Genomic DNA, 12,361 nt, shown 5'->3' on the forward strand with positions numbered 1-12,361 from the left:
TTTGAAAATATAAATACATTACATCTACTGGTCCCCCTTTATCCACCCTGCTTGTTACATGCTCAGGTAACTCTAAGGAACTTGTCAGAAACAATTTATTTTTCATAAAACCATGCTGACACTGTTTGATTGGATTGTGATTTTGTAAATGTAACAATGGATTCTAGCACTGTCCCAATGACTGATGTTAAGCTAACTGGTCTTTCTCCTTCCTTTCTTGAACAGAGATGACACATTTGCCATTTTCCAATTCACTGGAACCTTCCCAGAATCAAGGAAACTTTGGAAGATTGCAACTATTCACTATCTCTGCAGCTACTTCTTTTAAGACTCTAGGATGCTGGCCATAGGGTCTGGGGGACTTGTCAGCCTTTAGTCCTATTAGTTTCCTAATACTTCTTCTCTAGTGATTGTGATTTTTAAAAAACATTTCTCCCTCCTTATTACCTCTTGATTTTCTTATACTGTTCCTTTGTGCTAGGTATAACTCCATCCAGTGGAGAGTTTTCCCCCTGATTCCCACTGACTCCAGTTTTGCTAGGGCTCCTTGATGCCACACTTGATATCAAGGGCAGTCACTCTTGCATCATCTTTGGAAGTCAGTTCTTTGGTCTATGCTTGAACCAGAACTATAAATGAGGTCAGGAGCTAAGTGGCCTGACAGAACCCAAACAGAACATCAATAAACAGGTTACTGCTAAGCATTGTTGATGACACTTTACTGATCACTGAGAGTTGACTGATGGGGTGGCATTTGACTGGGTTGGATTTGTCCTACTTATTGTGTACCGGACTTACTCTGGGAAAACTTGCACATTGTAGGGGAGATGCCAGTGTTGTAGTTCTACTGGAACAGCTTGGCTAGGGAGTGGCAAGTTCTGGAGCACAAATCTTCTGTACTATTGCTGGACTATTGTCAGGGCCCATAAACTTTGCAATATTGATTGTCTTCAGCCTTTTCTTGATATCATATTGAGTAAACCGAACTGGCTGAAGGTTGGCACCTGCGATGCTTGAAACCACCGGAGGAGGCCGAGATGGATCATCCACTCGCACTTTTGGCTGAAGATTGTTGCAAATGCTTCAGTCTTAACTTTTGCTCTTGTGTTGGGCTTGCCCATCATTGAGGGTGGGGATATTTATGGAGCCTCCTCCTCCAGTGAGTTTTGTCTGCCACCATTTACGACTGGATGTAGCAAGACTGTAGAGCATAGATCAGATCTGTTGATTGTTGAATTGCTTAACTCTGACGACCATTTACTGTTTGGCATGCAAGCACTCCTGTGTTTGAGTTTCACCAGATTGACAACTCGTCTTTAAATATGATTGGTGCTGCTCCTGGCATGCCTTCCTGCTCTCTTCATTGAAACAGGGTTGATTCCCTGGCTTCATGATAATGATAGATGGGGGTATATGCTGGGCCATGAGGTTACACACTGTGGCTGAGTACAATTATGCTGCTGCTGATGGCCCAAAGCACCTCATGGTTGCCCAGTCTTGAGTTAGCAGTCTTCAAAGTCCCCCAGCCAGAGTACATTCTGAGTCCATGTTACCCTCAATGCTTTCTCCAAGTAGCATTCAACATGCAACACAGAGCAGTATTGATTTATCAGTGGACTAGCGGGATGGTGGGGTATGTGATACTCACAACTCCCCGATTTTATTTATCCAACTTATATGAAGATTAAAACCACCCATGATTATTGTAGTATTGTTCTTATAATTTCCCACTATTTCTTGATTTATACTCTATCCAACTGTTAGAGGGCTTATAAACTATTCCCACCAATGACTTCTTTCCCTTGTTATTTCTTGGCTCCACCCAAACTGATTGCACATCATGATCTCCTGAGCAAAGATAATTTCTCACTATGATACCAATCACATCCTTTATTAGTAATTACCCACCTTCTTTTTCTTTCTTCTTATCTTTTCAAAATTTCAAATACCCTTTGATATTCGGTTTTCAGCCTTGTCCACCTTGCAACTATGCCTCTGTAATAGCTATCATACTTATTTACTTCAATTCTTGCTCAAAATCCATCCATCTTGTTATGAATGCTGCATTCCTTAAAATAAATAGCCTTTCATTCTGTGATTTTACCATTTTCCCCTACTTTGACCTTATTTACTTGTGATCTCTTATGTTTGTACACTCAGGGCCCTATTTTACCATTTTGATTCTAGGTCCTGGGCAGGCTTGAAACTGGGAATGTTTCAGATCCGACTTTTAGACCTGTTCTGAGGAGCCCCCATGTGCAGTTTGCCTGAAAAAATATCAGCGAGTCCGAATCCTGCTGCAGAAGTCTGTGAGCAGGGATTAACATGCCTGAAACCTTGCAGCTCTAATCGGCGCCTCAAACTGCGCATGCGCAGAAAAACAAAAGATAGAATGTTGCTCCCCTGCCACATCCCTCCTGGGCCGAATTATGCTTCTCCCTTGCCCCCACAGACATCCCCCCATCCCCACCCAGACCGATCGCGGGCCCCTTCCCCTCCTTCTCCCCACCAATCTCAGGCAAAGTGGCAGCGGACTCCCCTTTCCCTCCACTGATCTCAGGCAGAGTGGCAGCAGGTCCCCCTTTCCTTCCACTGATCTCCGGCAGACTGGCAACAGACCCCCCCCTGCCCCTCCCACCGATCTCAAGCAGAGAGCTGTTGGATGCTAGGCACCTACCGCCTCACTAACTGGAGCGCCCGAATCGGACTTATATGGAGAATGTCTGTTTCGCGCCGATTCCGGATGGGCGAACGTGGTGGTAAAGGGGGAAGTGCCAGTAAAGTTGGGTGTGCAGCCCATTTATGCATTTAAATGGCTGTCGCGCCTGTTTCGGGCATGGTCCCGTTCGCGGCCATTTTAGGGCCTTGGTAAAAGGGGAACTGGTGCGGAGGCAGGCGCAGATCGCGCTACTCACCTCATGCCTGACTTTACCAAGTTTTAGCGCCCGAAAACGGGCACAACGTGATGGTAAACATGGGCCCTCAGTCTCTTCCTGTCATACTCTGGTTGACACTGCCTGTATCATTACTGTGCACTGTTGTCTTGCCCTTTCTCATTAATGTTCTAAATCAATCCTCATGTGAAACCTCCCCCCTCACTCAGCCCTATTTATACAATTCACCAGGACAATGATCCCAACAGGATTCAAATGAGGGCAGTCCCCAGTGGTACAACTCCCCCTTTCTCCAGTTCTGGTGCAAGCAGCCTATGGCCCATGTGTTAAAACCCATGCTCTCACACTAATCTTTGGGCAACACATTTATTACTCTGATTTTATTTAATTTATGTCAATCTGCTTGTGGCTCAGGTAAACCTGAGATTATTACCTTTGTTGTTCTGCTTTTTAATTCAGCCCCGAGCCGCTCATGGGAGTGCTAATCAAAGTGTAATGCACAGCTAGGCAATTTACCAGGACATAGCTGAAAGAAACAGCTAGGATACATGAAGGATCCTTTATTGATCTTTTTTCTGGCATCAAGTGCATTCTGCCATCCTCTCAGAAATAATTATTGGGACTGCTGAGTTGTACTGCAGTTCTGCACAACATGAAATACTATAAACAGACCTAACTGTCACAAGTATGGATGGAGATCCCTTGTCCCTAGAATCCCTACAGTGCAGAAGGATGCCATTTGGCCCATTGAGCCTGCACCGACAACAATTTCACCCAGACCCTATCCACATAACGCCATGTATTTACCCTGCTAGTCTCCTTGGCACTAAGGGATGATTTAGCATGGCCGATCAACCTAACCTGCATGTCATTCGGACTGTGGAGGAAACTGGAGCACCAAGAGGAAACCCATGCAGACACAGGGAGAACATGCAAACTGCACATGGACAGTGACCCGAGCTGGAATTGAACCCGGGTCCCTGGTGCTGTAAGGCAGCAGTGCTGATCACTGTGCCACCATAGATATGTGCGATCTCTGAAAATGCTCATGAACGTTCATTTTCATATGCTGATGAAGAAAGATATTTAAATGTTCCCAGATTTCTTGTTTTTATGCAGGGTGTGAGTGGAGTCATGAATTTGTACTTGAAAAATGAGCATACAGAATTGGAGTAAGATGCTTGAGAGGGAAGTAATGATTTGAAGGGTCAGTGAGGAATACATACCATGTTACATTTCCCACTTGACCATAATGACAACATTTGGCTTTATAAATACAGAACACAAGGATATTATGATGAACCTGTATAAAACCCTGGTTCAGCTTCAACTGGAATATTGAGTCCAATTCTCGGGACCACACTTTAGGTTAGATGTGAAAGCATTCGAGAGGGTACTGAAAAAATTCACAAGAATGGTTCCAAGAATAAGTGACTTCAATTAGAGGGATATATTGGAGAAGCTGGGGCTGTTCTCCTTGGAGAAGATTAAGATGAGATTTGATAGAGGTTCTCAGAAAAATAATATTATTTAGATGTTCCCACAATTTCTTGTTGGGAGAAGACTCAAGAACAAGAGGATACTGACTTAAAGTGATTGGCAAAAGAAGCAACAATGCCATGAGGAATAACGTTTTTATGCAGCGCCTGGTTAGAATCTGGAATACTCTGCCTGAGTGTGGTGAAGGCAGATTCAACTGAGGTCTTCAAAAGAGAATAGGATAATTATCTGAAGTGAATGTAATTATAGGACTATGGTAAAAAGGTAGAGTGGGATTAGGCAAGTTGCTTTTCTCGAGAGTCTGCATGAACACAATGAGCCAAATTGCCTCTTTCTGTAACCATTCTATGATTCCATGATTCTATGGCAGGAGATGTAGCTTCTGTAAAAAAATGCCCTGACCGAGATGATTAAATAATTTTGACCGCATCTCTAGTTTTCACTGAAGAATGAGAATGGCCAGATAATGGGTGTGGTACAGAGTGACTGGCAGCATGGGGGCTTGACTCAAGTGCTGACTTTTAAAAAATGTACTTAATGCCTCTTAGCTTATGGAATCGATCTCCCTATCTGATGCATTGACTTTTCCACCTCAATCTTTAAAACCCTCTGTTAGGGTAGTGGACCAGAACCCCAAGGTATATTATGAAGCCAGACTAGACCCCAACAATTTTTCTATTTTGGCATAATTTGTGAGGATAGGATGCTTCGCTCCAGGAGTTATTTCACTGACAAATTAGGGATCCTTTATTGTAAAACTTTATTTGATAACATAGTTTAACTATAACTCCAACAAATGAAGCAGTTTAACTATTAACAGTCGAACAATCTTTAAAAATGAAAGGAAACAACTTTAATTTTTAACTAATCACTGTTTCAGTTCCAAATAAGCAACATTCCTCTTACAGACTTACAATGTCACTTTAAATACAATTAGCACCCATAAATATACTTGCCATAGTGAGTGTAGACATTCTTGAAACTTTCAGAGAGAGAAAAAGTGTTTCAGAGCAGCTTGTATAACTCTGTCTACAAACAAACCCCAACAGAACTGAAAAGCTGTTTTTTTCCTTCTATGGACCTAGATCCTCCCATTAATCACATCACATAACCCTGTCAATCAACCTAATCAAAAACCCCAATAGAGATCTTCATCTATAAACAAAAATCTATTAGCTCCATCCTAAGTACATACCACATGGCTAAAATTAGTAATTATTCTGCTCTCTGTTTTCCCGGACACACCAACTACCTGCAGCATAAAGCTGAATTTTTAAACATTCTTCTGAAACATAAAAAAATCACACCAAACGTATTATAATTTGCACACTTTCACACACCTTTGTGTTATCCATAGTGATGTTGGACACTAGGAGCTCACTACATAGATGCAAATATGCCATTCCAGGCATGGCCATCATTTCCATCTCAGCATTAAAAAAATAAAGTTACAAAGTTTTAAAGTTACAAAGGCAATGCTCGGAGTAGACCAGACAAGCCCGATTCCATCTTCTTGCTTTCTCCAAAAACCAAGTTCAAAAAAATCCAATTCATGGTTTCACAAGAGAGATTGACAAGATCTAAGCTGACAAGAAAAGGCATTGCACCCCATCTTGGGCTTGATCCGACCAACATTTGATCTTACCCAAAGGGCCATCTCAGTATAACATGCCTCCCCATGCCCACATTACTTCTAACAGAAAATACCATAAGTGGCAAGTATGAGTTGCTCCCTATCAATCAACCTTTGTGTCACATTACAATCAGATTATTCTAGGAAGATGGTCTAAGTGAAAGATTTTAATAGATTTGAAGAATATTTTGTCAGCTTCATGTCAGGATTCTAAAAACCTTTTTGCCTACTCAATCGGTGAGAAGGCCTTGTGCCACTGGTTCTGACCATATTTTGCTTAATTCTGAAAATGTTCACATTGGGCTTCTCTGTGATTTCCACTTCAGTTATGTTTTCTATATGAAAGAGAGGAGCAATGGAGGGTCTCTAGGAACTGGCATTGGACAAAAGGAGGCTGTCACCACTGTTGATAGAAATGACAGGCAGAGGAATCATTAACCCGATTTGTGCTAGAAAAGCTGTGTAAGTCAAGATTCACCATGCCGCAATCTGACCTACATCCAAATTTCATTACAAGCACACATTGCCAGTGGCAACCAAAAATCACATTCTAACTCTTATGCCTCAGGCTCATTCCAGGCTTCCAAGGGAACATGAACCAATCTGCGGTACATCAATGTATCAAGGAGGTGACTAATGCATTGTGTACCAAAGCAACAAACAATATTTTCCCCATGGACAACTGGCAATAAGAGGACTTGGCATTCTTTCCAAACATCAGAATCGTCATGTCACAGATGTGAAATCTGTGACGTTTTCACTAGATTTAATGTTGGATTTAGTTTTGAAATCATCCTGGCTACAATATTTCATGTCTTTAGTGGTACTGGAAAAAATGAGGAAAGCAGGCAGGTCAAGTCAGCAAGGCCCAATTCGTCATGCCCATTATGATGCCATGACCCATATGTGCAGGCTTGAATGCACATACCTGGCCGAAACAATTGGCTCTACACTTTAATTCAGCAGAGAGCTAGATGCATAACAGTGCCAGCGGGAGAATCCATCAAAGAAAGTCGTGCAATGTTGGTCTGAGGAATCGGATGATCTCTTATGGGGCTGCTTGGAGTCAGTGGACTGGTCAGTATTTAAAAACACTAACCAGCCTGAACGAGTACGCCACGACAGTAACTGACTTCATTAGTAAGTGCGTAGAAGACTGTGTGCCAAAGAAGCAAATCTGTGTGTTCCCCAGCCGGACCTCATGCACCCCGGACATTCTCTCTTCCACCTTCCTCCGTCAGGAAAAAGATGCAAAAGTCTGAGTTCATGTACCAGCTGACTCAAGAACAGCTTCTTCCCTACTGCTGTCAGACTTTTGAATGGACTTACCTTGCATTAAGTTGATCTTTCTCTACACCCTAGCTATGACTGTAAACCTACATTCTGCACTCTCTCGTTTCCTTCTCTATGAACGGTGTGCTTTGTATAGTGTGCAAGAAGCAATACTTTTCACTGTATGTTAATATGTGACAATAATAAATCAAATCAAATCATTTGCTGCAAAGACACATGTAACCTCCCTGCTTCCCACTACTAAAATGGTCAATGACTGTCAGGATCATGCATATCATAAAACTGAGAGCGGAGTTATCTGCTCCCACAGCTCTGGGCAGGGAGACAGTATTGACCGTCAGCCACATCTGCTAGACGTGTTGCACATTGCATACAGAATTCCCCTCAGTCCCAAATAAAGCATATTTCCTCTGCTGTACCTTTGCCAGGAGAACACCCAAACAAACATCATTAGAAGGGGTAGTTCTGACCATGTTCTCTTGCTTACTTAGCATAACTGCTCTTCAATGCAGCAGAAGAAAACCGCTGTATTCAAATAAAACAATAGCCTTTCCAGAGCATGCATCGTTTCTCGGCCTTTTGGCTAAGATCAAGTATAGTATCGACATGCTGTACTTGGTTGAAGTCATTAGGTTACATTTTAGCTTCATTTGAAGCAATTTTTAAAAGCGGCATTTCAGCCTTTTGGCTAAGATGCAAATGAGATCAAGCCTTGGAGGAGGAGCTATGCCTACTCCAATCAGCTTGGATCATGTCGATCAAGCCCAATACAGGAGGTGAGAGCCCTGTCATGTCAGCTTGGATCGGGAATGTCTCACTTGTTGAGACTCTGAATTGGACTTGATTTGATTGAATTTTTTTTAAAAATAGCCTTTCCAGAGCTTATGCAACTTTGATTGTCTGCTCCCATTCATTCATAATGCTTCCTGAGGTTGTAGAAATGCAAAAGGCATTCAAATTTTTCTAATGAACTTAACTTGCTGAATCCATCAAATTTAGCTCTCTTGCCATGTTGTCAGTGGATCATAGGATTGCAATGAACATGCCTTCATTTTTGCCAAGGGTACGGAATCATCCCTCAAATTTCAATCTGTAACTGTTCTTGTTTTCAGGTAGCCGTGGGAACACATTTTTGTCTTAATCCAGTTGAATCTACCTTTTAGCAAACATGTTTTCATTACTGTATAAGCATGGCTGATCACAGGAAAACATGTCTTGGCTAGTCCACCACTATCCTGAATGAATGCCATTATATCAGAATCTGACAGTGGACAGAAAAAAAGAGAAACAGAAGCTAAAGGAAGAAGTTCTCTATAGTTGCGAGTGGAGAACATTGTCCATTTGGAATAATACTTACATTCATTCCCTTTTCTTGGGGAAATCTGACACAACATTCTATATCATGATTGAATGGTGTGTCTGAACTGAAGCATGAGATTTGGCTATTCATCTCTTTTTTTTAGAAAAAGAGCTTAACATGCAACACTTGCCCTACCCAAGCAGACAGGGTGAAGGACTCTCATCAGTAGGTCATAACAGCCCAGTCCAAGGAGCAATTCTCCTATTATACCGTATGCGAGAACTTTTACAGATGCACCATAAAAAACATTCTTTCTGGTTGTATCACAACTTGATATGGCTCCTGTTCTGCCCAAGACCGCAAAACTACAAAAGGTCATGAATGTAGCCCAAGCCATCACGCAAACCAGCCTCCCATCCATTGACTGTCTACACTTCCCACTGCCTCGGCAAAGCAGCCAGCATAATTAAGGACCCCACGCAGCTCGGACATTCTCTCATCCACCTTCTTCCTTTGGGAAAAAGATACAAAAGTCTGAGATCACGTACCAACCGACTCAAGAATAGCTCCTTCCCTGCTGCTGTCAGACTTCTGAATGGACTTACTTTGCATTAAGTTGATCTTTCTCTATACTCTAGTTATACTCTAGTTATTCTGCACTCTCTCATTTCCTTCTCTATGAATGGTACGTTTTGTCTGTATAGCACGCAAGAAACAATACTTTTCACCGTATGTTAATGCATGTGACAATGATAAATCAAATCAAATCAACAGATGTCTCTGTCTGACTAATGAAATCCACACTGAAATCCGCCGCCTGTTAGAGCCACAAGTACACCTTTGGAGCAGAGTGGTTCTGAAGATGGTCATGACGATGTACTTTTACTCATCTGATTCATTTCAGGCTGGAGCAGCACCACCACTTTGCTGTCTATAGCTGCATAAAGCAAGTCATAGAGGCTCTGAATATTAAGAGAACAGAATATATCTTAATCTCTTTTGCCAGAGTTAAACAGGCAAAGTGAGCACAGGGCTCTGTGAAAATTGCATGCTTCTCTCTGGTGCTGGCCACATACAAATACTTTGCAGGTGATGCATGTCAATTTTTGGTGTGGGCAGGGCCAAAATTCTGAAACTTTTCCCTTAACAGCTTTATGGATGTACCTACACAATATGGACTGCAGCATTTCAAGAAGATGGTTTACCAACATCTCCTTAAGGGCAATTAGGGATAGACAATAAGCGGTGGCCTTTCCAGCAAACTTCACATCTCACAGATTAATGAAAAAACGATGTAATTCAATCTGAAGGTATTCCATCGTCTCAATGTCCAGCTGGTGTGCGATCACACTCAGCGAATCATGCAGGTCAATGATATGCTGATTTCCTGGCAGCAATCATAATGCTTTCATGTTGTAGCATCTATTGTATCATCTACATTTGAGCCACCAAGCCAATTCAGGGTAACTACTGGGCAACAATTGCCAACTCATGACCACAAGGCTGATGAATCAGATGCGCAGCCTAGACACAAATGGGGTAGCATGCATAAAATGAAACAAAAGCAGATAATGAAAACCGTGCTGTCACACAAAATATGATAAAGCAGACCACTGGGGTGGTTAAACAATACTTCCATTGTCAGATCAAGCTGGAGGAATCCTGCTATATAGAGCAATGCATGCACCAATATTTGACATGATCTACTACATGGTGCACAACCTCACCATCATGAGGGCACAGACCTTGCCATCAACTATACAGCAACCAGTCAAGGAGGATAAGAAGGAAGGAAAGAAGAAGACAACCAACAGGTCCGCTTTTTTGGTCTGGCTGTCTGACAAACAAAACTCAAGATTCCCTATTCATCAACAGTGCTACACCTTACCTTCCCTCTATTATGATATGTTGGTCACAATGCTGAAATTACAGCCATCACAAAATCAGAATTCTGAAATAAATTTGGAAATCAAACACTGGCATAGCGTGTGACTTATGTCTATCCTTCTGCTCCTCTCTAGTGGCTGCAGCATGGATGATTGAAATCTTTTCAGTTTTAGTGTTGGAGTCTGCAGATGGCCTTGAGGACAATCTTGAACAATTCTGGCCCTAGTAGATCCAGCTTTGCACTGTACCAGCATGGGTGGCAGCCGTCACTGCCACTGCTATGCCTTGGGTGGCATGTCAGCAATCTAAGCAATGTGTGGCGAAAAGATTGTCAGACTGGTTGACTCTTTGAGCACTAATATTTGCAGCCATGATGGCCGCAATCTGAGCCTTCATAGCAACAAGTAAAGCTTGCCTCTGAGCAGTCTAAGATTATCTGACACCAAGTTGAGCTCAGATGACTTCAAGTCTAAGCATCCTCTGCAGTATCCATATATTGAAGACTTCTACTTGTGCTGCAATAGAAACTGGGACATCAGTCATCAGACACTGCATCAGTGATTGATCCCAATGTTCTCATGGAGTTGGTACCATTTCCATGCTGGAAACATTTGACCTCAAGCTCTTACCCGAGGCACGTTGGTGCCTGGGTCGTCCATTCTCCTTCACGTTGACTGCAGGCTTTCTGGTTGGTCTGCTGATACATGTAGCATTCAACATGCATATTCATCTGCCTTTTTGTGTAGACTGCTGGGGAGCAATGGGCATTCATGTCGCACCCCCACTCATACCCAGGCTTTCCTGGGGGAGCTAAGGATCCTACTAGCAGACTAAATTCCAAAGGAAGCTTCATAAAAAGAGTCCACAGAAGGAATCCTAGTCAAAGTTCCAAAACTGAAAGGAACAATAAAAAACCACCCCAAGATTACATTGCAGTAGGGCCTGTCTCTGAATTTCCCAACTCGGGATTGAGGACCTGTCAGCAGCCAAGCCAAGCGAAGCCTCATCAAAGTCCTTGCTACTCAACACTCCACTGATATCATTTGCCTGCAGGATACTCATATCAAGCTGGTTTCCGCAAGGACCGTAGCACAGGGGAAGAGGTACTGGCTGTTTCCACTTGCATTGAAAACAATTTTCAGAAAAACAAGAAGACAGGTGCTGTGTTCCTTGACCACACAGCTGCCCATTGGCACACTGGTCTCTTCCTGAAGTTGTCACCTAAAAACAACTACAGCCAAGGTCAAGTTCAGAAACAACTTGATTGCCAAATAAGCCGACTCAACGTGGGGTGCAGCTACGACTACCCTCCAAACCTCAGCACGTGCACTCTCATACTCAGTAGTGGACTACTGTGTCTTTGTAGGTCAAGATCAACACACATGCACACAGTTGACAGCTAAATACTACCAAGCACCTCTTTATTGGAACGCTATGCTCAACAATACTCACTTGACTCCCTGTCCTGGCGAACATCACTCCATATATCCGCCGACTTATAACAGTCCACAAAATGTATAAAAAGTTTGCAATGCCCCCCAACCGCCACTTCACGCTGATCTATTCAACCCACCCAACGTATGACTCCCATCAAGACAACTGATCTGGAAAAACCAAACAAAAATCCCACCTGGAGAAGTGAATGGGAATCTCTGGACACGACAAACAAGAACCTGGCCTCAAACCCAACCCAAAAGCTGCCTGATTTCAACCTTCCAAGAAAAGAGTGGTTCACCCTCAACAGGTCCAGAACTGGCCATGGTCCCTGCTTGGCCAACCTCTACAGATGGGCATGAGTGTCAACCCTCTATGTACCAGTGGATGGGAGCAAACTTTGCACCACATCATAGAAGA

At 42.8% G+C, this 12,361-nt stretch overlaps 1 protein-coding gene and 1 non-coding gene across 12 annotated transcripts in view; one reads left to right on the top strand and one right to left on the bottom strand.

Moving 5' to 3' along the window:
* Positions 1-12,361, bottom strand: part of mipol1 (mirror-image polydactyly 1) — a 381,908-nt gene that overhangs the window by 26,081 nt on the left and 343,466 nt on the right. The window lies entirely within an intron of this gene.
* On the top strand, positions 7,884-8,075 carry LOC144507425 (U2 spliceosomal RNA). Its single transcript, XR_013500104.1, has one exon. It is a non-coding gene; the product is annotated as a U2 spliceosomal RNA (small nuclear RNA).

The sequence above is a fragment of the Mustelus asterias genome, chromosome 18, assembly GCF_964213995.1.
Source record: "Mustelus asterias chromosome 18, sMusAst1.hap1.1, whole genome shotgun sequence".
NCBI classification, from domain to species: Eukaryota; Metazoa; Chordata; class Chondrichthyes; order Carcharhiniformes; family Triakidae; genus Mustelus; species Mustelus asterias.